The following is a 20303-nucleotide window of genomic DNA, read 5'->3' as shown; positions in this document are numbered from 1 at the left end:
TCTAACATGTTGGGTTAGCACCTGTATTTCAACGGCTAAATTACAAACAACAGTATGCCAATCGTAAATGTTGATCAACACTAATTTAGCAATCATGAAACGGAATCATTTTGGATAATATTGTCTAATTTCCTTTCATATCCAACGTTAAAACAGGTGTACAATCTGCGGCGCTCGGCGGCTTTCGGAGAGAGAAGTGAAAAAGCTTACGGCACCTGGGATTCCCAGGCGGTCTTCCATCCAGGTACTAACCAGGCCCTGCTCTGCTTAGCTTCCGAGATCAGACGAGATCGGGCGGAACCAGAGAGGTATGGCCGTAAGCTGCTTTTTATCTTTTTCCTAATCCTTTATAATGCGTCAATGAATTATGACACGCCTGCCGTTGGCATCTTTGTGTGGGTTAAATAAGGGTATGCAAAGAAGGCTGTGACATCCCATGCCGAAAATTGGATGGACTAGAGAAGACCCGCCCAGGAGTCCCAGCCAATCGGTGAATGGCCATTGCAGTCCCCGCCACCTCAAATGGCCTGACGATGGTATGGACGTAAGCCACCTTTCATCTTCTTCCTATTGCATCTCTTCTACAATGTGAAATTTTTTTTACAATTGTGTAGGTGTACAATCTACGGCGCTGGGCGGCTTTCAGAGAGAGAAGTGAAAAAGCTTACGGCACCTGGGATTCCCAGGCGGTCTTCCATCCAGGTACTAACCAGGCCCTGCTCTGCTTAGCTTCCGAGATCAGACGAGATCGGGCGGAACCAGAGAGGTATGGACGTAAGCTGCTTTTCATCTTTTTCCTAATCCTTTAAAACGTGTCAAAGATAATCAGAAGTTTCTTTTTCTAAAATTGAAGCAGTTCTTAGCATTGGCAAGAGAGGTTCCTAAAGCCTGAAGGTAACTTTACTTTTCTTCACTGGCAATTCTAACATGTTGGGTTAGCACCTGTATTTCAACGGCTAAATTACAAACAACAGTATGCCAATCGTAAATGTTGATCAACACTAATTTAGCAATCATGAAACGGAATCATTTTGGATAATATTGTCTAATTTCCTTTCATATCCAACGTTAAAACAGGTGTACAATCTGCGGCGCTCGGCGGCTTTCGGAGAGAGAAGTGAAAAAGCTTACGGCACCTGGGATTCCCAGGCGGTCTTCCATCCAGGTACTAACCAGGCCCTGCTCTGCTTAGCTTCCGAGATCAGACGAGATCGGGCGGAACCAGAGAGGTATGGACGTAAGCTGCTTTTCATCTTTTTCCTAATCCTTTAAAACGTGTCAAAGATAATCAGAAGTTTCTTTTTCTAAAATTGAAGCAGTTCTTAGCATTGGCAAGAGAGGTTCCTAAAGCCTGAAGGTAACTTTACTTTTCTTCACTGGCAATTCTAACATGTTGGGTTAGCACCTGTATTTCAACGGCTAAATTACAAACAACAGTATGCCAATCGTAAATGTTGATCAACACTAATTTAGCAATCATGAAACGGAATCATTTTGGATAATATTGTCTAATTTCCTTTCATATCCAACGTTAAAACAACACTAAACATGCATCTCTTCAACAATGTGATATACTTTTTGTAATTTGTAGGTGTACAATCTGCGGCGCTCTGCAGCTTTCAGAGAGAAGTGAAAAAGCTTACGGCACCTGGGATTCCCAGGCGGTCTTCCATCCAGGTACTAACCAGGCCCTGCTCTGCTTAGCTTCCGAGATCAGACGAGATCGGGCGGAACCAGAGAGGTATGGCCGTAAGCTGCTTTTTATCTTTTTCCTAATCCTTTATAATGTGTCAATGAATTATGACACGCCTGCCGTCGGCATCTTTGTGTGGGTTAAATAAGGGTATGCAAAGAAGGCTGTGACATCCCATGCCGAAAATTGGATGGACTAGAGAAGACCCGCCCAGGAGTCCCAGCCAATCGGTGAATGGCCATTGCAGTCCCCGCCACCTCAAATGGCCTGACGATGGTATGGACGTAAGCCACCTTTCATCTTCTTCCTATTGCATCTCTTCTACAATGTGAATTTTTTTTTACAATTGTGTAGGTGTACAATCTACGGCGCTGGGCGGCTTTCAGAGAGAGAAGTGAAAAAGCTTACGGCACCTGGGATTCCCAGGCGGTCTTCCATCCAGGTACTAACCAGGCCCTGCTCTGCTTAGCTTCCGAGATCAGACGAGATCGGGCGGAACCAGAGAGGTATGGACGTAAGCTGCTTTTCATCTTTTTCCTAATCCTTTAAAACGTGTCAAAGATAATCAGAAGTTTCTTTTTCTAAAATTGAAGCAGTTCTTAGCATTGGCAAGAGAGGTTCCTAAAGCCTGAAGGTAACTTTACTTTTCTTCACTGGCAATTCTAACATGTTGGGTTAGCACCTGTATTTCAACGGCTAAATTACAAACAACAGTATGCCAATCGTAAATGTTGATCAACACTAATTTAGCAATCATGAAACGGAATCATTTTGGATAATATTGTCTAATTTCCTTTCATATCCAACGTTAAAACAGGTGTACAATCTGCGGCGCTCGGCGGCTTTCGGAGAGAGAAGTGAAAAAGCTTACGGCACCTGGGATTCCCAGGCGGTCTTCCATCCAGGTACTAACCAGGCCCTGCTCTGCTTAGCTTCCGAGATCAGACGAGATCGGGCGGAACCAGAGAGGTATGGACGTAAGCTGCTTTTCATCTTTTTCCTAATCCTTTAAAACGTGTCAAAGATAATCAGAAGTTTCTTTTTCTAAAATTGAAGCAGTTCTTAGCATTGGCAAGAGAGGTTCCTAAAGCCTGAAGGTAACTTTACTTTTCTTCACTGGCAATTCTAACATGTTGGGTTAGCACCTGTATTTCAACGGCTAAATTACAAACAACAGTATGCCAATCGTAAATGTTGATCAACACTAATTTAGCAATCATGAAACGGAATCATTTTGGATAATATTGTCTAATTTCCTTTCATATCCAACGTTAAAACAACACTAAACATGCATCTCTTCAACAATGTGATATACTTTTTGTAATTTGTAGGTGTACAATCTGCGGCGCTCTGCAGCTTTCAGAGAGAAGTGAAAAAGCTTACGGCACCTGGGATTCCCAGGCGGTCTTCCATCCAGGTACTAACCAGGCCCTGCTCTGCTTAGCTTCCGAGATCAGACGAGATCGGGCGGAACCAGAGAGGTATGGCCGTAAGCTGCTTTTTATCTTTTTCCTAATCCTTTATAATGTGTCAATGAATTATGACACGCCTGCCGTCGGCATCTTTGTGTGGGTTAAATAAGGGTATGCAAAGAAGGCTGTGACATCCCATGCCGAAAATTGGATGGACTAGAGAAGACCCGCCCAGGAGTCCCAGCCAATCGGTGAATGGCCATTGCAGTCCCCGCCACCTCAAATGGCCTGACGATGGTATGGACGTAAGCCACCTTTCATCTTCTTCCTATTGCATCTCTTCTACAATGTGAATTTTTTTTTACAATTGTGTAGGTGTACAATCTACGGCGCTGGGCGGCTTTCAGAGAGAGAAGTGAAAAAGCTTACGGCACCTGGGATTCCCAGGCGGTCTTCCATCCAGGTACTAACCAGGCCCTGCTCTGCTTAGCTTCCGAGATCAGACGAGATCGGGCGGAACCAGAGAGGTATGGACGTAAGCTGCTTTTCATCTTTTTCCTAATCCTTTAAAACGTGTCAAAGATAATCAGAAGTTTCTTTTTCTAAAATTGAAGCAGTTCTTAGCATTGGCAAGAGAGGTTCCTAAAGCCTGAAGGTAACTTTACTTTTCTTCACTGGCAATTCTAACATGTTGGGTTAGCACCTGTATTTCAACGGCTAAATTACAAACAACAGTATGCCAATCGTAAATGTTGATCAACACTAATTTAGCAATCATGAAACGGAATCATTTTGGATAATATTGTCTAATTTCCTTTCATATCCAACGTTAAAACAGGTGTACAATCTGCGGCGCTCGGCGGCTTTCGGAGAGAGAAGTGAAAAAGCTTACGGCACCTGGGATTCCCAGGCGGTCTTCCATCCAGGTACTAACCAGGCCCTGCTCTGCTTAGCTTCCGAGATCAGACGAGATCGGGCGGAACCAGAGAGGTATGGACGTAAGCTGCTTTTCATCTTTTTCCTAATCCTTTAAAACGTGTCAAAGATAATCAGAAGTTTCTTTTTCTAAAATTGAAGCAGTTCTTAGCATTGGCAAGAGAGGTTCCTAAAGCCTGAAGGTAACTTTACTTTTCTTCACTGGCAATTCTAACATGTTGGGTTAGCACCTGTATTTCAACGGCTAAATTACAAACAACAGTATGCCAATCGTAAATGTTGATCAACACTAATTTAGCAATCATGAAACGGAATCATTTTGGATAATATTGTCTAATTTCCTTTCATATCCAACGTTAAAACAACACTAAACATGCATCTCTTCAACAATGTGATATACTTTTTGTAATTTGTAGGTGTACAATCTGCGGCGCTCTGCAGCTTTCAGAGAGAAGTGAAAAAGCTTACGGCACCTGGGATTCCCAGGCGGTCTTCCATCCAGGTACTAACCAGGCCCTGCTCTGCTTAGCTTCCGAGATCAGACGAGATCGGGCGGAACCAGAGAGGTATGGCCGTAAGCTGCTTTTTATCTTTTTCCTAATCCTTTATAATGTGTCAATGAATTATGACACGCCTGCCGTCGGCATCTTTGTGTGGGTTAAATAAGGGTATGCAAAGAAGGCTGTGACATCCCATGCCGAAAATTGGATGGACTAGAGAAGACCCGCCCAGGAGTCCCAGCCAATCGGTGAATGGCCATTGCAGTCCCCGCCACCTCAAATGGCCTGACGATGGTATGGACGTAAGCCACCTTTCATCTTCTTCCTATTGCATCTCTTCTACAATGTGAATTTTTTTTTACAATTGTGTAGGTGTACAATCTACGGCGCTGGGCGGCTTTCAGAGAGAGAAGTGAAAAAGCTTACGGCACCTGGGATTCCCAGGCGGTCTTCCATCCAGGTACTAACCAGGCCCTGCTCTGCTTAGCTTCCGAGATCAGACGAGATCGGGCGGAACCAGAGAGGTATGGACGTAAGCTGCTTTTCATCTTTTTCCTAATCCTTTAAAACGTGTCAAAGATAATCAGAAGTTTCTTTTTCTAAAATTGAAGCAGTTCTTAGCATTGGCAAGAGAGGTTCCTAAAGCCTGAAGGTAACTTTACTTTTCTTCACTGGCAATTCTAACATGTTGGGTTAGCACCTGTATTTCAACGGCTAAATTACAAACAACAGTATGCCAATCGTAAATGTTGATCAACACTAATTTAGCAATCATGAAACGGAATCATTTTGGATAATATTGTCTAATTTCCTTTCATATCCAACGTTAAAACAGGTGTACAATCTGCGGCGCTCGGCGGCTTTCGGAGAGAGAAGTGAAAAAGCTTACGGCACCTGGGATTCCCAGGCGGTCTTCCATCCAGGTACTAACCAGGCCCTGCTCTGCTTAGCTTCCGAGATCAGACGAGATCGGGCGGAACCAGAGAGGTATGGCCGTAAGCTGCTTTTTATCTTTTTCCTAATCCTTTATAATGCGTCAATGAATTATGACACGCCTGCCGTTGGCATCTTTGTGTGGGTTAAATAAGGGTATGCAAAGAAGGCTGTGACATCCCATGCCGAAAATTGGATGGACTAGAGAAGACCCGCCCAGGAGTCCCAGCCAATCGGTGAATGGCCATTGCAGTCCCCGCCACCTCAAATGGCCTGACGATGGTATGGACGTAAGCCACCTTTCATCTTCTTCCTATTGCATCTCTTCTACAATGTGAAATTTTTTTTACAATTGTGTAGGTGTACAATCTACGGCGCTGGGCGGCTTTCAGAGAGAGAAGTGAAAAAGCTTACGGCACCTGGGATTCCCAGGCGGTCTTCCATCCAGGTACTAACCAGGCCCTGCTCTGCTTAGCTTCCGAGATCAGACGAGATCGGGCGGAACCAGAGAGGTATGGACGTAAGCTGCTTTTCATCTTTTTCCTAATCCTTTAAAACGTGTCAAAGATAATCAGAAGTTTCTTTTTCTAAAATTGAAGCAGTTCTTAGCATTGGCAAGAGAGGTTCCTAAAGCCTGAAGGTAACTTTACTTTTCTTCACTGGCAATTCTAACATGTTGGGTTAGCACCTGTATTTCAACGGCTAAATTACAAACAACAGTATGCCAATCTTAAATGTTGATCAACACTAATTTAGCAATCATGAAACGGAATCATTTTGGATAATATTGTCTAATTTCCTTTCATATCCAACGTTAAAACAGGTGTACAATCTGCGGCGCTCGGCGGCTTTCGGAGAGAGAAGTGAAAAAGCTTACGGCACCTGGGATTCCCAGGCGGTCTTCCATCCAGGTACTAACCAGGCCCTGCTCTGCTTAGCTTCCGAGATCAGACGAGATCGGGCGGAACCAGAGAGGTATGGACGTAAGCTGCTTTTCATCTTTTTCCTAATCCTTTAAAACGTGTCAAAGATAATCAGAAGTTTCTTTTTCTAAAATTGAAGCAGTTCTTAGCATTGGCAAGAGAGGTTCCTAAAGCCTGAAGGTAACTTTACTTTTCTTCACTGGCAATTCTAACATGTTGGGTTAGCACCTGTATTTCAACGGCTAAATTACAAACAACAGTATGCCAATCGTAAATGTTGATCAACACTAATTTAGCAATCATGAAACGGAATCATTTTGGATAATATTGTCTAATTTCCTTTCATATCCAACGTTAAAACAGGTGTACAATCTGCGGCGCTCGGCGGCTTTCGGAGAGAGAAGTGAAAAAGCTTACGGCACCTGGGATTCCCAGGCGGTCTTCCATCCAGGTACTAACCAGGCCCTGCTCTGCTTAGCTTCCGAGATCAGACGAGATCGGGCGGAACCAGAGAGGTATGGCCGTAAGCTGCTTTTTATCTTTTTCCTAATCCTTTATAATGCGTCAATGAATTATGACACGCCTGCCGTTGGCATCTTTGTGTGGGTTAAATAAGGGTATGCAAAGAAGGCTGTGACATCCCATGCCGAAAATTGGATGGACTAGAGAAGACCCGCCCAGGAGTCCCAGCCAATCGGTGAATGGCCATTGCAGTCCCCGCCACCTCAAATGGCCTGACGATGGTATGGACGTAAGCCACCTTTCATCTTCTTCCTATTGCATCTCTTCTACAATGTGAAATTTTTTTTACAATTGTGTAGGTGTACAATCTACGGCGCTGGGCGGCTTTCAGAGAGAGAAGTGAAAAAGCTTACGGCACCTGGGATTCCCAGGCGGTCTTCCATCCAGGTACTAACCAGGCCCTGCTCTGCTTAGCTTCCGAGATCAGACGAGATCGGGCGGAACCAGAGAGGTATGGACGTAAGCTGCTTTTCATCTTTTTCCTAATCCTTTAAAACGTGTCAAAGATAATCAGAAGTTTCTTTTTCTAAAATTGAAGCAGTTCTTAGCATTGGCAAGAGAGGTTCCTAAAGCCTGAAGGTAACTTTACTTTTCTTCACTGGCAATTCTAACATGTTGGGTTAGCACCTGTATTTCAACGGCTAAATTACAAACAACAGTATGCCAATCGTAAATGTTGATCAACACTAATTTAGCAATCATGAAACGGAATCATTTTGGATAATATTGTCTAATTTCCTTTCATATCCAACGTTAAAACAGGTGTACAATCTGCGGCGCTCGGCGGCTTTCGGAGAGAGAAGTGAAAAAGCTTACGGCACCTGGGATTCCCAGGCGGTCTTCCATCCAGGTACTAACCAGGCCCTGCTCTGCTTAGCTTCCGAGATCAGACGAGATCGGGCGGAACCAGAGAGGTATGGACGTAAGCTGCTTTTCATCTTTTTCCTAATCCTTTAAAACGTGTCAAAGATAATCAGAAGTTTCTTTTTCTAAAATTGAAGCAGTTCTTAGCATTGGCAAGAGAGGTTCCTAAAGCCTGAAGGTAACTTTACTTTTCTTCACTGGCAATTCTAACATGTTGGGTTAGCACCTGTATTTCAACGGCTAAATTACAAACAACAGTATGCCAATCGTAAATGTTGACCAACACTAATTTAGCAATCATGAAACGGAATCATTTTGGATAATATTGTCTAATTTCCTTTCATATCCAACGTTAAAACAGGTGTACAATCTGCGGCGCTCGGCGGCTTTCGGAGAGAGAAGTGAAAAAGCTTACGGCACCTGGGATTCCCAGGCGGTCTTCCATCCAGGTACTAACCAGGCCCTGCTCTGCTTAGCTTCCGAGATCAGACGAGATCGGGCGGAACCAGAGAGGTATGGCCGTAAGCTGCTTTTTATCTTTTTCCTAATCCTTTATAATGCGTCAATGAATTATGACACGCCTGCCGTCGGCATCTTTGTGTGGGTTAAATAAGGGTATGCAAAGAAGGCTGTGACATCCCATGCCGAAAATTGGATGGACTAGAGAAGACCCGCCCAGGAGTCCCAGCCAATCGGTGAATGGCCATTGCAGTCCCCGCCACCTCAAATGGCCTGACGATGGTATGGACGTAAGCCACCTTTCATCTTCTTCCTATTGCATCTCTTCTACAATGTGAATTTTTTTTTACAATTGTGTAGGTGTACAATCTACGGCGCTGGGCGGCTTTCAGAGAGAGAAGTGAAAAAGCTTACAGCACCTGGGATTCCCAGGCGGTCTTCCATCCAGGTACTAACCAGGCCCTGCTCTGCTTAGCTTCCGAGATCAGACGAGATCGGGCGGAACCAGAGAGGTATGGACGTAAGCTGCTTTTCATCTTTTTCCTAATCCTTTAAAACGTGTCAAAGATAATCAGAAGTTTCTTTTTCTAAAATTGAAGCAGTTCTTAGCATTGGCAAGAGAGGTTCCTAAAGCCTGAAGGTAACTTTACTTTTCTTCACTGGCAATTCTAACATGTTGGGTTAGCACCTGTATTTCAACGGCTAAATTACAAACAACAGTATGCCAATCGTAAATGTTGATCAACACTAATTTAGCAATCATGAAACGGAATCATTTTGGATAATATTGTCTAATTTCCTTTCATATCCAACGTTAAAACAGGTGTACAATCTGCGGCGCTCGGCGGCTTTCGGAGAGAGAAGTGAAAAAGCTTACGGCACCTGGGATTCCCAGGCGGTCTTCCATCCAGGTACTAACCAGGCCCTGCTCTGCTTAGCTTCCGAGATCAGACGAGATCGGGCGGAACCAGAGAGGTATGGCCGTAAGCTGCTTTTTATCTTTTTCCTAATCCTTTATAATGCGTCAATGAATTATGACACGCCTGCCGTTGGCATCTTTGTGTGGGTTAAATAAGGGTATGCAAAGAAGGCTGTGACATCCCATGCCGAAAATTGGATGGACTAGAGAAGACCCGCCCAGGAGTCCCAGCCAATCGGTGAATGGCCATTGCAGTCCCCGCCACCTCAAATGGCCTGACGATGGTATGGACGTAAGCCACCTTTCATCTTCTTCCTATTGCATCTCTTCTACAATGTGAAATTTTTTTTACAATTGTGTAGGTGTACAATCTACGGCGCTGGGCGGCTTTCAGAGAGAGAAGTGAAAAAGCTTACGGCACCTGGGATTCCCAGGCGGTCTTCCATCCAGGTACTAACCAGGCCCTGCTCTGCTTAGCTTCCGAGATCAGACGAGATCGGGCGGAACCAGAGAGGTATGGACGTAAGCTGCTTTTCATCTTTTTCCTAATCCTTTAAAACGTGTCAAAGATAATCAGAAGTTTCTTTTTCTAAAATTGAAGCAGTTCTTAGCATTGGCAAGAGAGGTTCCTAAAGCCTGAAGGTAACTTTACTTTTCTTCACTGGCAATTCTAACATGTTGGGTTAGCACCTGTATTTCAACGGCTAAATTACAAACAACAGTATGCCAATCGTAAATGTTGATCAACACTAATTTAGCAATCATGAAACGGAATCATTTTGGATAATATTGTCTAATTTCCTTTCATATCCAACGTTAAAACAGGTGTACAATCTGCGGCGCTCGGCGGCTTTCGGAGAGAGAAGTGAAAAAGCTTACGGCACCTGGGATTCCCAGGCGGTCTTCCATCCAGGTACTAACCAGGCCCTGCTCTGCTTAGCTTCCGAGATCAGACGAGATCGGGCGGAACCAGAGAGGTATGGACGTAAGCTGCTTTTCATCTTTTTCCTAATCCTTTAAAACGTGTCAAAGATAATCAGAAGTTTCTTTTTCTAAAATTGAAGCAGTTCTTAGCATTGGCAAGAGAGGTTCCTAAAGCCTGAAGGTAACTTTACTTTTCTTCACTGGCAATTCTAACATGTTGGGTTAGCACCTGTATTTCAACGGCTAAATTACAAACAACAGTATGCCAATCGTAAATGTTGACCAACACTAATTTAGCAATCATGAAACGGAATCATTTTGGATAATATTGTCTAATTTCCTTTCATATCCAACGTTAAAACAGGTGTACAATCTGCGGCGCTCGGCGGCTTTCGGAGAGAGAAGTGAAAAAGCTTACGGCACCTGAGATTCCCAGGCGGTCTTCCATCCAGGTACTAACCAGGCCCTGCTCTACTTAGCTTCCGAGATCAGACGAGATCGGGCGGAACCAGAGAGGTATGGACGTAAGCTGCTTTTCATCTTTTTCCTAATCCTTTAAAACGTGTCAAAGATAATCAGAAGTTTCTTTTTCTAAAATTGAAGCAGTTCTTAGCATTGGCAAGAGAGGTTCCTAAAGCCTGAAGGTAACTTTACTTTTCTTCACTGGCAATTCTAACATGTTGGGTTAGCACCTGTATTTCAACGGCTAAATTACAAGCAACAGTATGCCAATCGTAAATGTTGACCAACACTAATTTAGCAATCATGAAACGGAATCATTTTGGATAATATTGTCTAATTTCCTTTCATATCCAACGTTAAAACAACACTAAACATGCATCTCTTCAACAATGTGATATACTTTTTGTAATTTGTAGGTGTACAATCTGCGGCGCTCTGCAGCTTTCAGAGAGAAGTGAAAAAGCTTACGGCACCTGGGATTCCCAGGCGGTCTTCCATCCAGGTACTAACCAGGCCCTGCTCTGCTTAGCTTCCGAGATCAGACGAGATCGGGCGGAACCAGAGAGGTATGGCCGTAAGCTGCTTTTTATCTTTTTCCTAATCCTTTATAATGCGTCAATGAATTATGACACGCCAGCCGTTGGCATCTTTGTGTGGGTTAAATAAGGGTATGCAAAGAAGGCTGTGACATCCCATGCCGAAAATTGGATGGACTAGAGAAGACCCGCCCAGGAGTCCCAGCCAATCGGTGAATGGCCATTGCAGTCCCCGCCACCTCAAATGGCCTGACGATGGTATGGACGTAAGCCACCTTTCATCTTCTTCCTATTGCATCTCTTCTACAATGTGAAATTTTTTTTACAATTGTGTAGGTGTACAATTTACGGCGCTGGGCGGCTTTCAGAGAGAGAAGTGAAAAAGCTTACGGCACCTGGGATTCCCAGGCGGTCTTCCATCCAGGTACTAACCAGGCCCTGCTCTGCTTAGCTTCCGAGATCAGACGAGATCGGGCGGAACCAGAGAGGTATGGACGTAAGCTGCTTTTCATCTTTTTCCTAATCCTTTAAAACGTGTCAAAGATAATCAGAAGTTTCTTTTTCTAAAATTAAAGCAGTTCTTAGCATTGGCAAGAGAGGTTCCTAAAGCCTGAAGGTAACTTTACTTTTCTTCACTGGCAATTCTAACATGTTGGGTTAGCACCTGTATTTCAACGGCTAAATTACAAACAACAGTATGCCAATCGTAAATGTTGACCAACACTAATTTAGCAATCATGAAACGGAATCATTTTGGATAATATTGTCTAATTTCCTTTCATATCCAACGTTAAAACAGGTGTACAATCTGCGGCGCTCGGCGGCTTTCGGAGAGAGAAGTGAAAAAGCTTACGGCACCTGGGATTCCCAGGCGGTCTTCCATCCAGGTACTAACCAGGCCCTGCTCTGCTTAGCTTCCGAGATCAGACGAGATCGGGCGGAACCAGAGAGGTATGGCCGTAAGCTGCTTTTTATCTTTTTCCTAATCCTTTATAATGCGTCAATGAATTATGACACGCCAGCCGTTGGCATCTTTGTGTGGGTTAAATAAGGGTATGCAAAGAAGGCTGTGACATCCCATGCCGAAAATTGGATGGACTAGAGAAGACCCGCCCAGGAGTCCCAGCCAATCGGTGAATGGCCATTGCAGTCCCCGCCACCTCAAATGGCCTGACGATGGTACGGACGTAAGCCACCTTTCATCTTCTTCCTATTGCATCTCTTCTACAATGTGAATTTTTTTTTACAATTGTGTAGGTGTACAATCTACGGCGCTGGGCGGCTTTCAGAGAGAGAAGTGAAAAAGCTTACGGCACCTGGGATTCCCAGGCGGTCTTCCATCCAGGTACTAACCAGGCCCTGCTCTGCTTAGCTTCCGAGAACAGACGAGATCGGGCGGAACCAGAGAGGTATGGACGTAAGCTGCTTTTCATCTTTTTCCTAATCCTTTAAAACGTGTCAAAGATAATCAGAAGTTTCTTTTTCTAAAATTGAAGCAGTTGTTAGCATTGGCAAGAGAGGTTCCTAAAGCCTGAAGGTAACTTTACTTTTCTTCACTGGCAATTCTAACATGTTGGGTTAGCACCTGTATTTCAACGGCTAAATTACAAACAACAGTATGCCAATCGTAAATGTTGACCAACACTAATTTAGCAATCATGAAACGGAATCATTTTGGATAATATTGTCTAATTTCCTTTCATATCCAACGTTAAAACAACACTAAACATGCATCTCTTCAACAATGTGATATACTTTTTGTAATTTGTAGGTGTACAATCTGCGGCGCTCTGCAGCTTTCAGAGAGAAGTGAAAAAGCTTACGGCACCTGGGATTCCCAGGCGGTCTTCCATCCAGGTACTAACCAGGCCCTGCTCTGCTTAGCTTCCGAGATCAGACGAGATCGGGCGGAACCAGAGAGGTATGGCCGTAAGCTGCTTTTTATCTTTTTCCTAATCCTTTATAATGCGTCAATGAATTATGACACGCCAGCCGTTGGCATCTTTGTGTGGGTTAAATAAGGGTATGCAAAGAAGGCTGTGACATCCCATGCCGAAAATTGGATGGACTAGAGAAGACCCGCCCAGGAGTCCCAGCCAATCGGTGAATGGCCATTGCAGTCCCCGCCACCTCAAATGGCCTGACGATGGTATGGACGTAAGCCACCTTTCATCTTCTTCCTATTGCATCTCTTCTACAATGTGAAATTTTTTTTACAATTGTGTAGGTGTACAATTTACGGCGCTGGGCGGCTTTCAGAGAGAGAAGTGAAAAAGCTTACGGCACCTGGGATTCCCAGGCGGTCTTCCATCCAGGTACTAACCAGGCCCTGCTCTGCTTAGCTTCCGAGATCAGACGAGATCGGGCGGAACCAGAGAGGTATGGACGTAAGCTGCTTTTCATCTTTTTCCTAATCCTTTAAAACGTGTCAAAGATAATCAGAAGTTTCTTTTTCTAAAATTAAAGCAGTTCTTAGCATTGGCAAGAGAGGTTCCTAAAGCCTGAAGGTAACTTTACTTTTCTTCACTGGCAATTCTAACATGTTGGGTTAGCACCTGTATTTCAACGGCTAAATTACAAACAACAGTATGCCAATCGTAAATGTTGACCAACACTAATTTAGCAATCATGAAACGGAATCATTTTGGATAATATTGTCTAATTTCCTTTCATATCCAACGTTAAAACAGGTGTACAATCTGCGGCGCTCGGCGGCTTTCGGAGAGAGAAGTGAAAAAGCTTACGGCACCTGGGATTCCCAGGCGGTCTTCCATCCAGGTACTAACCAGGCCCTGCTCTGCTTAGCTTCCGAGATCAGACGAGATCGGGCGGAACCAGAGAGGTATGGCCGTAAGCTGCTTTTTATCTTTTTCCTAATCCTTTATAATGCGTCAATGAATTATGACACGCCAGCCGTTGGCATCTTTGTGTGGGTTAAATAAGGGTATGCAAAGAAGGCTGTGACATCCCATGCCGAAAATTGGATGGACTAGAGAAGACCCGCCCAGGAGTCCCAGCCAATCGGTGAATGGCCATTGCAGTCCCCGCCACCTCAAATGGCCTGACGATGGTACGGACGTAAGCCACCTTTCATCTTCTTCCTATTGCATCTCTTCTACCATGTGAAATTTTTTTTACAATTGTGTAGGTGTACAATTTACGGCGCTGGGCGGCTTTCGGAGAGAGAAGTGAAAAAGCTTACGGCACCTGGGATTCCCAGGCGGTCTTCCATCCAGGTACTAACCAGGCCCTGCTCTGCTTAGCTTCCGAGATCAGACGAGATCGGGCGGAACCAGAGAGGTATGGACGTAAGCTGCTTTTCATCTTTTTCCTAATCCTTTAAAACGTGTCAAAGATAATCAGAAGTTTCTTTTTCTAAAATTGAAGCAGTTGTTAGCATTGGCAAGAGAGGTTCCTAAAGCCTGAAGGTAACTTTACTTTTCTTCACTGGCAATTCTAACATGTTGGGTTAGCACCTGTATTTCAACGGCTAAATTACAAACAACAGTATGCCAATCGTAAATGTTGACCAACACTAATTTAGCAATCATGAAACGGAATCATTTTGGATAATATTGTCTAATTTCCTTTCATATCCAACGTTAAAACAGGTGTACAATCTGCGGCGCTCGGCGGCTTTCGGAGAGAGAAGTGAAAAAGCTTACGGCACCTGGGATTCCCAGGCGGTCTTCCATCCAGGTACTAACCAGGCCCTGCTCTGCTTAGCTTCCGAGATCAGACGAGATCGGGCGGAACCAGAGAGGTATGGACGTAAGCTGCTTTTCATCTTTTTCCTAATCCTTTAAAACGTGTCAAAGATAATCAGAAGTTTCTTTTTCTAAAATTGAAGCAGTTCTTAGCATTGGCAAGAGAGGTTCCTAAAGCCTGAAGGTAACTTTACTTTTCTTCACTGGCAATTCTAACATGTTGGGTTAGCACCTGTATTTCAACGGCTAAATTACAAACAACAGTATGCCAATCGTAAATGTTGACCAACACTAATTTAGCAATCATGAAACGGAATCATTTTGGATAATATTGTCTAATTTCCTTTCATATCCAACGTTAAAACAGGTGTACAATCTGCGGCGCTCGGCGGCTTTCGGAGAGAGAAGTGAAAAAGCTTACGGCACCTGGGATTCCCAGGCGGTCTTCCATCCAGGTACTAACCAGGCCCTGCTCTGCTTAGCTTCCGAGATCAGACGAGATCGGGCGGAACCAGAGAGGTATGGCCGTAAGCTGCTTTTTATCTTTTTCCTAATCCTTTATAATGCGTCAATGAATTATGACACGCCTGCCGTCGGCATCTTTGTGTGGGTTAAATAAGGGTATGCAAAGAAGGCTGTGACATCCCATGCCGAAAATTGGATGGACTAGAGAAGACCCGCCCAGGAGTCCCAGCCAATCGGTGAATGGCCATTGCAGTCCCCGCCACCTCAAATGGCCTGACGATGGTATGGACGTAAGCCACCTTTCATCTTCTTCCTATTGCATCTCTTCTACAATGTGAATTTTTTTTTACAATTGTGTAGGTGTACAATCTACGGCGCTGGGCGGCTTTCAGAGAGAGAAGTGAAAAAGCTTACAGCACCTGGGATTCCCAGGCGGTCTTCCATTCAGGTACTAACCAGGCCCTGCTCTGCTTAGCTTCCGAGATCAGACGAGATCGGGCGGAACCAGAGAGGTATGGACGTAAGCTGCTTTTCATCTTTTTCCTAATCCTTTAAAACGTGTCAAAGATAATCAGAAGTTTCTTTTTCTAAAATTGAAGCAGTTCTTAGCATTGGCAAGAGAGGTTCCTAAAGCCTGAAGGTAACTTTACTTTTCTTCACTGGCAATTCTAACATGTTGGGTTAGCACCTGTATTTCAACGGCTAAATTACAAACAACAGTATGCCAATCGTAAATGTTGATCAACACTAATTTAGCAATCATGAAACGGAATCATTTTGGATAATATTGTCTAATTTCCTTTCATATCCAACGTTAAAACAGGTGTACAATCTGCGGCGCTCGGCGGCTTTCGGAGAGAGAAGTGAAAAAGCTTACGGCACCTGGGATTCCCAGGCGGTCTTCCATCCAGGTACTAACCAGGCCCTGCTCTGCTTAGCTTCCGAGATCAGACGAGATCGGGCGGAACCAGAGAGGTATGGCCGTAAGCTGCTTTTTATCTTTTTCCTAATCCTTTATAATGCGTCAATGAATTATGACACGCCTGCCGTTGGCATCTTTGTGTGGGTTAAATAAGGGTATGCAAAGAAGGCTGTGACATCCCATGCCGAAAATTGGATGGACTAGAGAAGACCCGCCCAGGAGTCCCAGCCAATCGGTGAATGGCCATTGCAGTCCCCGCCACCTCAAATGGCCTGACGATGGTATGGACGTAAGCCACCTTTCATCTTCTTCCTATTGCATCTCTTCTACAATGTGAAATTTTTTTTACAATTGTGTAGGTGTACAATCTACGGCGCTGGGCGGCTTTCAGAGAGAGAAGTGAAAAAGCTTACGGCACCTGGGATTCCCAGGCGGTCTTCCATCCAGGTACTAACCAGGCCCTGCTCTGCTTAGCTTCCGAGATCAGACGAGATCGGGCGGAACCAGAGAGGTATGGACGTAAGCTGCTTTTCATCTTTTTCCTAATCCTTTAAAACGTGTCAAAGATAATCAGAAGTTTCTTTTTCTAAAATTGAAGCAGTTCTTAGCATTGGCAAGAGAGGTTCCTAAAGCCTGAAGGTAACTTTACTTTTCTTCACTGGCAATTCTAACATGTTGGGTTAGCACCTGTATTTCAACGGCTAAATTACAAACAACAGTATGCCAATCGTAAATGTTGATCAACACTAATTTAGCAATCATGAAACGGAATCATTTTGGATAATATTGTCTAATTTCCTTTCATATCCAACGTTAAAACAGGTGTACAATCTGCGGCGCTCGGCGGCTTTCGGAGAGAGAAGTGAAAAAGCTTACGGCACCTGGGATTCCCAGGCGGTCTTCCATCCAGGTACTAACCAGGCCCTGCTCTGCTTAGCTTCCGAGATCAGACGAGATCGGGCGGAACCAGAGAGGTATGGACGTAAGCTGCTTTTCATCTTTTTCCTAATCCTTTAAAACGTGTCAAAGATAATCAGAAGTTTCTTTTTCTAAAATTGAAGCAGTTCTTAGCATTGGCAAGAGAGGTTCCTAAAGCCTGAAGGTAACTTTACTTTTCTTCACTGGCAATTCTAACATGTTGGGTTAGCACCTGTATTTCAACGGCTAAATTACAAACAACAGTATGCCAATCGTAAATGTTGACCAACACTAATTTAGCAATCATGAAACGGAATCATTTTGGATAATATTGTCTAATTTCCTTTCATATCCAACGTTAAAACAGGTGTACAATCTGCGGCGCTCGGCGGCTTTCGGAGAGAGAAGTGAAAAAGCTTACGGCACCTGAGATTCCCAGGCGGTCTTCCATCCAGGTACTAACCAGGCCCTGCTCTACTTAGCTTCCGAGATCAGACGAGATCGGGCGGAACCAGAGAGGTATGGACGTAAGCTGCTTTTCATCTTTTTCCTAATCCTTTAAAACGTGTCAAAGATAATCAGAAGTTTCTTTTTCTAAAATTGAAGCAGTTCTTAGCATTGGCAAGAGAGGTTCCTAAAGCCTGAAGGTAACTTTACTTTTCTTCACTGGCAATTCTAACATGTTGGGTTAGCACCTGTATTTCAACGGCTAAATTACAAACAACAGTATGCCAATCGTAAATGTTGACCAACACTAATTTAGCAATCATGAAACGGAATCATTTTGGATAATATTGTCTAATTTCCTTTCATATCCAACGTTAAAACAACACTAAACATGCATCTCTTCAACAATGTGATATACTTTTTGTAATTTGTAGGTGTACAATCTGCGGCGCTCTGCAGCTTTCAGAGAGAAGTGAAAAAGCTTACGGCACCTGGGATTCCCAGGCGGTCTTCCATCCAGGTACTAACCAGGCCCTGCTCTGCTTAGCTTCCGAGATCAGACGAGATCGGGCGGAACCAGAGAGGTATGGCCGTAAGCTGCTTTTTATCTTTTTCCTAATCCTTTATAATGCGTCAATGAATTATGACACGCCAGCCGTTGGCATCTTTGTGTGGGTTAAATAAGGGTATGCAAAGAAGGCTGTGACATCCCATGCCGAAAATTGGATGGACTAGAGAAGACCCGCCCAGGAGTCCCAGCCAATCGGTGAATGGCCATTGCAGTCCCCGCCACCTCAAATGGCCTGACGATGGTATGGACGTAAGCCACCTTTCATCTTCTTCCTATTGCATCTCTTCTACAATGTGAAATTTTTTTTACAATTGTGTAGGTGTACAATTTACGGCGCTGGGCGGCTTTCAGAGAGAGAAGTGAAAAAGCTTACGGCACCTGGGATTCCCAGGCGGTCTTCCATCCAGGTACTAACCAGGCCCTGCTCTGCTTAGCTTCCGAGATCAGACGAGATCGGGCGGAACCAGAGAGGTATGGACGTAAGCTGCTTTTCATCTTTTTCCTAATCCTTTAAAACGTGTCAAAGATAATCAGAAGTTTCTTTTTCTAAAATTAAAGCAGTTCTTAGCATTGGCAAGAGAGGTTCCTAAAGCCTGAAGGTAACTTTACTTTTCTTCACTGGCAATTCTAACATGTTGGGTTAGCACCTGTATTTCAACGGCTAAATTACAAACAACAGTATGCCAATCGTAAATGTTGACCAACACTAATTTAGCAATCATGAAACGGAATCATTTTGGATAATATTGTCTAATTTCCTTTCATATCCAACGTTAAAACAGGTGTACAATCTGCGGCGCTCGGCGGCTTTCGGAGAGAGAAGTGAAAAAGCTTACGGCACCTGGGATTCCCAGGCGGTCTTCCATCCAGGTACTAACCAGGCCCTGCTCTGCTTAGCTTCCGAGATCAGACGAGATCGGGCGGAACCAGAGAGGTATGGCCGTAAGCTGCTTTTTATCTTTTTCCTAATCCTTTATAATGCGTCAATGAATTATGACACGCCAGCCGTTGGCATCTTTGTGTGGGTTAAATAAGGGTATGCAAAGAAGGCTGTGACATCCCATGCCGAAAATTGGATGGACTAGAGAAGACCCGCCCAGGAGTCCCAGCCAATCGGTGAATGGCCATTGCAGTCCCCGCCACCTCAAATGGCCTGACGATGGTACGGACGTAAGCCACCTTTCATCTTCTTCCTATTGCATCTCTTCTACAATGTGAAATTTTTTTTACAATTGTGTAGGTGTACAATTTACGGCGCTGGGCGGCTTTCAGAGAGAGAAGTGAAAAAGCTTACGGCACCTGGGATTCCCAGGCGGTCTTCCATCCAGGTACTAACCAGGCCCTGCTCTGCTTAGCTTCCGAGATCAGACGAGATCGGGCGGAACCAGAGAGGTATGGACGTAAGCTGCTTTTCATCTTTTTCCTAATCCTTTAAAACGTGTCAAAGATAATCAGAAGTTTCTTTTTCTAAAATTAAAGCAGTTCTTAGCATTGGCAAGAGAGGTTCCTAAAGCCTGAAGGTAACTTTACTTTTCTTCACTGGCAATTCTAACATGTTGGGTTAGCACCTGTATTTCAACGGCTAAATTACAAACAACAGTATGCCAATCGTAAATGTTGACCAACACTAATTTAGCAATCATGAAACGGAATCATTTTGGATTATATTGTCTAATTTCCTTTCATATCCAACGTTAAAACAGGTGTACAATCTGCGGCGCTCGGCGGCTTTCGGAGAGAGAAGTGAAAAAGCTTACGGCACCTGGGATTCCCAGGCGGTCTTCCATCCAGGTACTAACCAGGCCCTGCTCTGCTTAGCTTCCGAGATCAGACGAGATCGGGCGGAACCAGAGAGGTATGGCCGTAAGCTGCTTTTTATCTTTTTCCTAATCCTTTATAATGCGTCAATGAATTATGACACGCCAGCCGTTGGCATCTTTGTGTGGGTTAAATAAGGGTATGCAAAGAAGGCTGTGACATCCCATGCCGAAAATTGGATGGACTAGAGAAGACCCGCCCAGGAGTCCCAGCCAATCGGTGAATGGCCATTGCAGTCCCCGCCACCTCAAATGGCCTGACGATGGTACGGACGTAAGCCACCTTTCATCTTCTTCCTATTGCATCTCTTCTACAATGTGAATTTTTTTTTACAATTGTGTAGGTGTACAATCTACGGCGCTGGGCGGCTTT

At 44.3% G+C, this 20303-nt stretch overlaps 43 non-coding genes across 43 annotated transcripts; all 43 read right to left on the bottom strand.

The window, feature by feature from the left end:
* Nucleotides 1-203: 203 nt before the first annotated feature.
* Nucleotides 204-322, bottom strand: LOC134116086 (5S ribosomal RNA). The gene has a single exon (XR_009948436.1). It is a non-coding gene; the product is annotated as a 5S ribosomal RNA (ribosomal RNA).
* A 339-nt stretch (nucleotides 323-661) lies between these two features.
* LOC134115525 (5S ribosomal RNA) lies at nucleotides 662-780 on the bottom strand. Its single transcript, XR_009947888.1, has one exon. It is a non-coding gene; the product is annotated as a 5S ribosomal RNA (ribosomal RNA).
* Nucleotides 781-1124: 344 nt separating this feature from the next.
* Nucleotides 1125-1243, bottom strand: LOC134115524 (5S ribosomal RNA). The gene has a single exon (XR_009947887.1). It is a non-coding gene; the product is annotated as a 5S ribosomal RNA (ribosomal RNA).
* Nucleotides 1244-1636: 393 nt separating this feature from the next.
* Nucleotides 1637-1755, bottom strand: LOC134116085 (5S ribosomal RNA). Its single transcript, XR_009948435.1, has one exon. It is a non-coding gene; the product is annotated as a 5S ribosomal RNA (ribosomal RNA).
* Nucleotides 1756-2094: 339 nt separating this feature from the next.
* LOC134115523 (5S ribosomal RNA) lies at nucleotides 2095-2213 on the bottom strand. Its single transcript, XR_009947886.1, has one exon. It is a non-coding gene; the product is annotated as a 5S ribosomal RNA (ribosomal RNA).
* Nucleotides 2214-2557: 344 nt separating this feature from the next.
* On the bottom strand, nucleotides 2558-2676 carry LOC134115522 (5S ribosomal RNA). Its single transcript, XR_009947885.1, has one exon. It is a non-coding gene; the product is annotated as a 5S ribosomal RNA (ribosomal RNA).
* Nucleotides 2677-3069: 393 nt separating this feature from the next.
* Nucleotides 3070-3188, bottom strand: LOC134116084 (5S ribosomal RNA). The gene has a single exon (XR_009948434.1). It is a non-coding gene; the product is annotated as a 5S ribosomal RNA (ribosomal RNA).
* Nucleotides 3189-3527: 339 nt separating this feature from the next.
* On the bottom strand, nucleotides 3528-3646 carry LOC134115521 (5S ribosomal RNA). Its single transcript, XR_009947884.1, has one exon. It is a non-coding gene; the product is annotated as a 5S ribosomal RNA (ribosomal RNA).
* Nucleotides 3647-3990: 344 nt separating this feature from the next.
* On the bottom strand, nucleotides 3991-4109 carry LOC134115520 (5S ribosomal RNA). Its single transcript, XR_009947883.1, has one exon. It is a non-coding gene; the product is annotated as a 5S ribosomal RNA (ribosomal RNA).
* A 393-nt stretch (nucleotides 4110-4502) lies between these two features.
* LOC134116082 (5S ribosomal RNA) lies at nucleotides 4503-4621 on the bottom strand. The gene has a single exon (XR_009948432.1). It is a non-coding gene; the product is annotated as a 5S ribosomal RNA (ribosomal RNA).
* A 339-nt stretch (nucleotides 4622-4960) lies between these two features.
* LOC134115518 (5S ribosomal RNA) lies at nucleotides 4961-5079 on the bottom strand. Its single transcript, XR_009947881.1, has one exon. It is a non-coding gene; the product is annotated as a 5S ribosomal RNA (ribosomal RNA).
* A 344-nt stretch (nucleotides 5080-5423) lies between these two features.
* LOC134116081 (5S ribosomal RNA) lies at nucleotides 5424-5542 on the bottom strand. The gene has a single exon (XR_009948431.1). It is a non-coding gene; the product is annotated as a 5S ribosomal RNA (ribosomal RNA).
* A 339-nt stretch (nucleotides 5543-5881) lies between these two features.
* Nucleotides 5882-6000, bottom strand: LOC134115517 (5S ribosomal RNA). Its single transcript, XR_009947880.1, has one exon. It is a non-coding gene; the product is annotated as a 5S ribosomal RNA (ribosomal RNA).
* A 344-nt stretch (nucleotides 6001-6344) lies between these two features.
* Nucleotides 6345-6463, bottom strand: LOC134115516 (5S ribosomal RNA). Its single transcript, XR_009947879.1, has one exon. It is a non-coding gene; the product is annotated as a 5S ribosomal RNA (ribosomal RNA).
* Nucleotides 6464-6807: 344 nt separating this feature from the next.
* LOC134116080 (5S ribosomal RNA) lies at nucleotides 6808-6926 on the bottom strand. The gene has a single exon (XR_009948430.1). It is a non-coding gene; the product is annotated as a 5S ribosomal RNA (ribosomal RNA).
* A 339-nt stretch (nucleotides 6927-7265) lies between these two features.
* Nucleotides 7266-7384, bottom strand: LOC134115515 (5S ribosomal RNA). Its single transcript, XR_009947878.1, has one exon. It is a non-coding gene; the product is annotated as a 5S ribosomal RNA (ribosomal RNA).
* A 344-nt stretch (nucleotides 7385-7728) lies between these two features.
* On the bottom strand, nucleotides 7729-7847 carry LOC134115514 (5S ribosomal RNA). Its single transcript, XR_009947877.1, has one exon. It is a non-coding gene; the product is annotated as a 5S ribosomal RNA (ribosomal RNA).
* Nucleotides 7848-8191: 344 nt separating this feature from the next.
* Nucleotides 8192-8310, bottom strand: LOC134116079 (5S ribosomal RNA). Its single transcript, XR_009948429.1, has one exon. It is a non-coding gene; the product is annotated as a 5S ribosomal RNA (ribosomal RNA).
* A 339-nt stretch (nucleotides 8311-8649) lies between these two features.
* On the bottom strand, nucleotides 8650-8768 carry LOC134115543 (5S ribosomal RNA). Its single transcript, XR_009947906.1, has one exon. It is a non-coding gene; the product is annotated as a 5S ribosomal RNA (ribosomal RNA).
* A 344-nt stretch (nucleotides 8769-9112) lies between these two features.
* On the bottom strand, nucleotides 9113-9231 carry LOC134116078 (5S ribosomal RNA). The gene has a single exon (XR_009948428.1). It is a non-coding gene; the product is annotated as a 5S ribosomal RNA (ribosomal RNA).
* Nucleotides 9232-9570: 339 nt separating this feature from the next.
* Nucleotides 9571-9689, bottom strand: LOC134115513 (5S ribosomal RNA). Its single transcript, XR_009947876.1, has one exon. It is a non-coding gene; the product is annotated as a 5S ribosomal RNA (ribosomal RNA).
* Nucleotides 9690-10033: 344 nt separating this feature from the next.
* LOC134115512 (5S ribosomal RNA) lies at nucleotides 10034-10152 on the bottom strand. Its single transcript, XR_009947875.1, has one exon. It is a non-coding gene; the product is annotated as a 5S ribosomal RNA (ribosomal RNA).
* Nucleotides 10153-10496: 344 nt separating this feature from the next.
* On the bottom strand, nucleotides 10497-10615 carry LOC134115724 (5S ribosomal RNA). The gene has a single exon (XR_009948087.1). It is a non-coding gene; the product is annotated as a 5S ribosomal RNA (ribosomal RNA).
* Nucleotides 10616-11008: 393 nt separating this feature from the next.
* Nucleotides 11009-11127, bottom strand: LOC134116077 (5S ribosomal RNA). Its single transcript, XR_009948427.1, has one exon. It is a non-coding gene; the product is annotated as a 5S ribosomal RNA (ribosomal RNA).
* A 339-nt stretch (nucleotides 11128-11466) lies between these two features.
* LOC134115511 (5S ribosomal RNA) lies at nucleotides 11467-11585 on the bottom strand. The gene has a single exon (XR_009947874.1). It is a non-coding gene; the product is annotated as a 5S ribosomal RNA (ribosomal RNA).
* Nucleotides 11586-11929: 344 nt separating this feature from the next.
* LOC134116076 (5S ribosomal RNA) lies at nucleotides 11930-12048 on the bottom strand. The gene has a single exon (XR_009948426.1). It is a non-coding gene; the product is annotated as a 5S ribosomal RNA (ribosomal RNA).
* A 339-nt stretch (nucleotides 12049-12387) lies between these two features.
* LOC134115707 (5S ribosomal RNA) lies at nucleotides 12388-12506 on the bottom strand. The gene has a single exon (XR_009948070.1). It is a non-coding gene; the product is annotated as a 5S ribosomal RNA (ribosomal RNA).
* A 393-nt stretch (nucleotides 12507-12899) lies between these two features.
* Nucleotides 12900-13018, bottom strand: LOC134116075 (5S ribosomal RNA). Its single transcript, XR_009948425.1, has one exon. It is a non-coding gene; the product is annotated as a 5S ribosomal RNA (ribosomal RNA).
* Nucleotides 13019-13357: 339 nt separating this feature from the next.
* LOC134115510 (5S ribosomal RNA) lies at nucleotides 13358-13476 on the bottom strand. The gene has a single exon (XR_009947873.1). It is a non-coding gene; the product is annotated as a 5S ribosomal RNA (ribosomal RNA).
* A 344-nt stretch (nucleotides 13477-13820) lies between these two features.
* LOC134116074 (5S ribosomal RNA) lies at nucleotides 13821-13939 on the bottom strand. Its single transcript, XR_009948424.1, has one exon. It is a non-coding gene; the product is annotated as a 5S ribosomal RNA (ribosomal RNA).
* A 339-nt stretch (nucleotides 13940-14278) lies between these two features.
* On the bottom strand, nucleotides 14279-14397 carry LOC134115509 (5S ribosomal RNA). Its single transcript, XR_009947872.1, has one exon. It is a non-coding gene; the product is annotated as a 5S ribosomal RNA (ribosomal RNA).
* Nucleotides 14398-14741: 344 nt separating this feature from the next.
* On the bottom strand, nucleotides 14742-14860 carry LOC134115507 (5S ribosomal RNA). The gene has a single exon (XR_009947870.1). It is a non-coding gene; the product is annotated as a 5S ribosomal RNA (ribosomal RNA).
* A 344-nt stretch (nucleotides 14861-15204) lies between these two features.
* Nucleotides 15205-15323, bottom strand: LOC134116073 (5S ribosomal RNA). The gene has a single exon (XR_009948423.1). It is a non-coding gene; the product is annotated as a 5S ribosomal RNA (ribosomal RNA).
* A 339-nt stretch (nucleotides 15324-15662) lies between these two features.
* On the bottom strand, nucleotides 15663-15781 carry LOC134115547 (5S ribosomal RNA). The gene has a single exon (XR_009947910.1). It is a non-coding gene; the product is annotated as a 5S ribosomal RNA (ribosomal RNA).
* A 344-nt stretch (nucleotides 15782-16125) lies between these two features.
* Nucleotides 16126-16244, bottom strand: LOC134116071 (5S ribosomal RNA). The gene has a single exon (XR_009948421.1). It is a non-coding gene; the product is annotated as a 5S ribosomal RNA (ribosomal RNA).
* A 339-nt stretch (nucleotides 16245-16583) lies between these two features.
* Nucleotides 16584-16702, bottom strand: LOC134115506 (5S ribosomal RNA). The gene has a single exon (XR_009947869.1). It is a non-coding gene; the product is annotated as a 5S ribosomal RNA (ribosomal RNA).
* Nucleotides 16703-17046: 344 nt separating this feature from the next.
* Nucleotides 17047-17165, bottom strand: LOC134115505 (5S ribosomal RNA). The gene has a single exon (XR_009947868.1). It is a non-coding gene; the product is annotated as a 5S ribosomal RNA (ribosomal RNA).
* A 344-nt stretch (nucleotides 17166-17509) lies between these two features.
* LOC134115723 (5S ribosomal RNA) lies at nucleotides 17510-17628 on the bottom strand. The gene has a single exon (XR_009948086.1). It is a non-coding gene; the product is annotated as a 5S ribosomal RNA (ribosomal RNA).
* A 393-nt stretch (nucleotides 17629-18021) lies between these two features.
* LOC134116070 (5S ribosomal RNA) lies at nucleotides 18022-18140 on the bottom strand. Its single transcript, XR_009948420.1, has one exon. It is a non-coding gene; the product is annotated as a 5S ribosomal RNA (ribosomal RNA).
* A 339-nt stretch (nucleotides 18141-18479) lies between these two features.
* Nucleotides 18480-18598, bottom strand: LOC134115504 (5S ribosomal RNA). Its single transcript, XR_009947867.1, has one exon. It is a non-coding gene; the product is annotated as a 5S ribosomal RNA (ribosomal RNA).
* Nucleotides 18599-18942: 344 nt separating this feature from the next.
* On the bottom strand, nucleotides 18943-19061 carry LOC134116069 (5S ribosomal RNA). The gene has a single exon (XR_009948419.1). It is a non-coding gene; the product is annotated as a 5S ribosomal RNA (ribosomal RNA).
* A 339-nt stretch (nucleotides 19062-19400) lies between these two features.
* Nucleotides 19401-19519, bottom strand: LOC134115503 (5S ribosomal RNA). Its single transcript, XR_009947866.1, has one exon. It is a non-coding gene; the product is annotated as a 5S ribosomal RNA (ribosomal RNA).
* Nucleotides 19520-19863: 344 nt separating this feature from the next.
* LOC134116068 (5S ribosomal RNA) lies at nucleotides 19864-19982 on the bottom strand. The gene has a single exon (XR_009948418.1). It is a non-coding gene; the product is annotated as a 5S ribosomal RNA (ribosomal RNA).
* Nucleotides 19983-20303: the final 321 nt, after the last annotated feature.

Source organism: Pungitius pungitius, unplaced genomic scaffold (genome assembly GCF_949316345.1).
Source record: "Pungitius pungitius unplaced genomic scaffold, fPunPun2.1 scaffold_36, whole genome shotgun sequence".
Classification (NCBI taxonomy): Eukaryota; Metazoa; Chordata; class Actinopteri; order Perciformes; family Gasterosteidae; genus Pungitius; species Pungitius pungitius.
The sequence above is the reverse complement of the archived record's forward strand: the minus strand, read 5'-3'. Positions and strand labels throughout refer to the sequence as shown.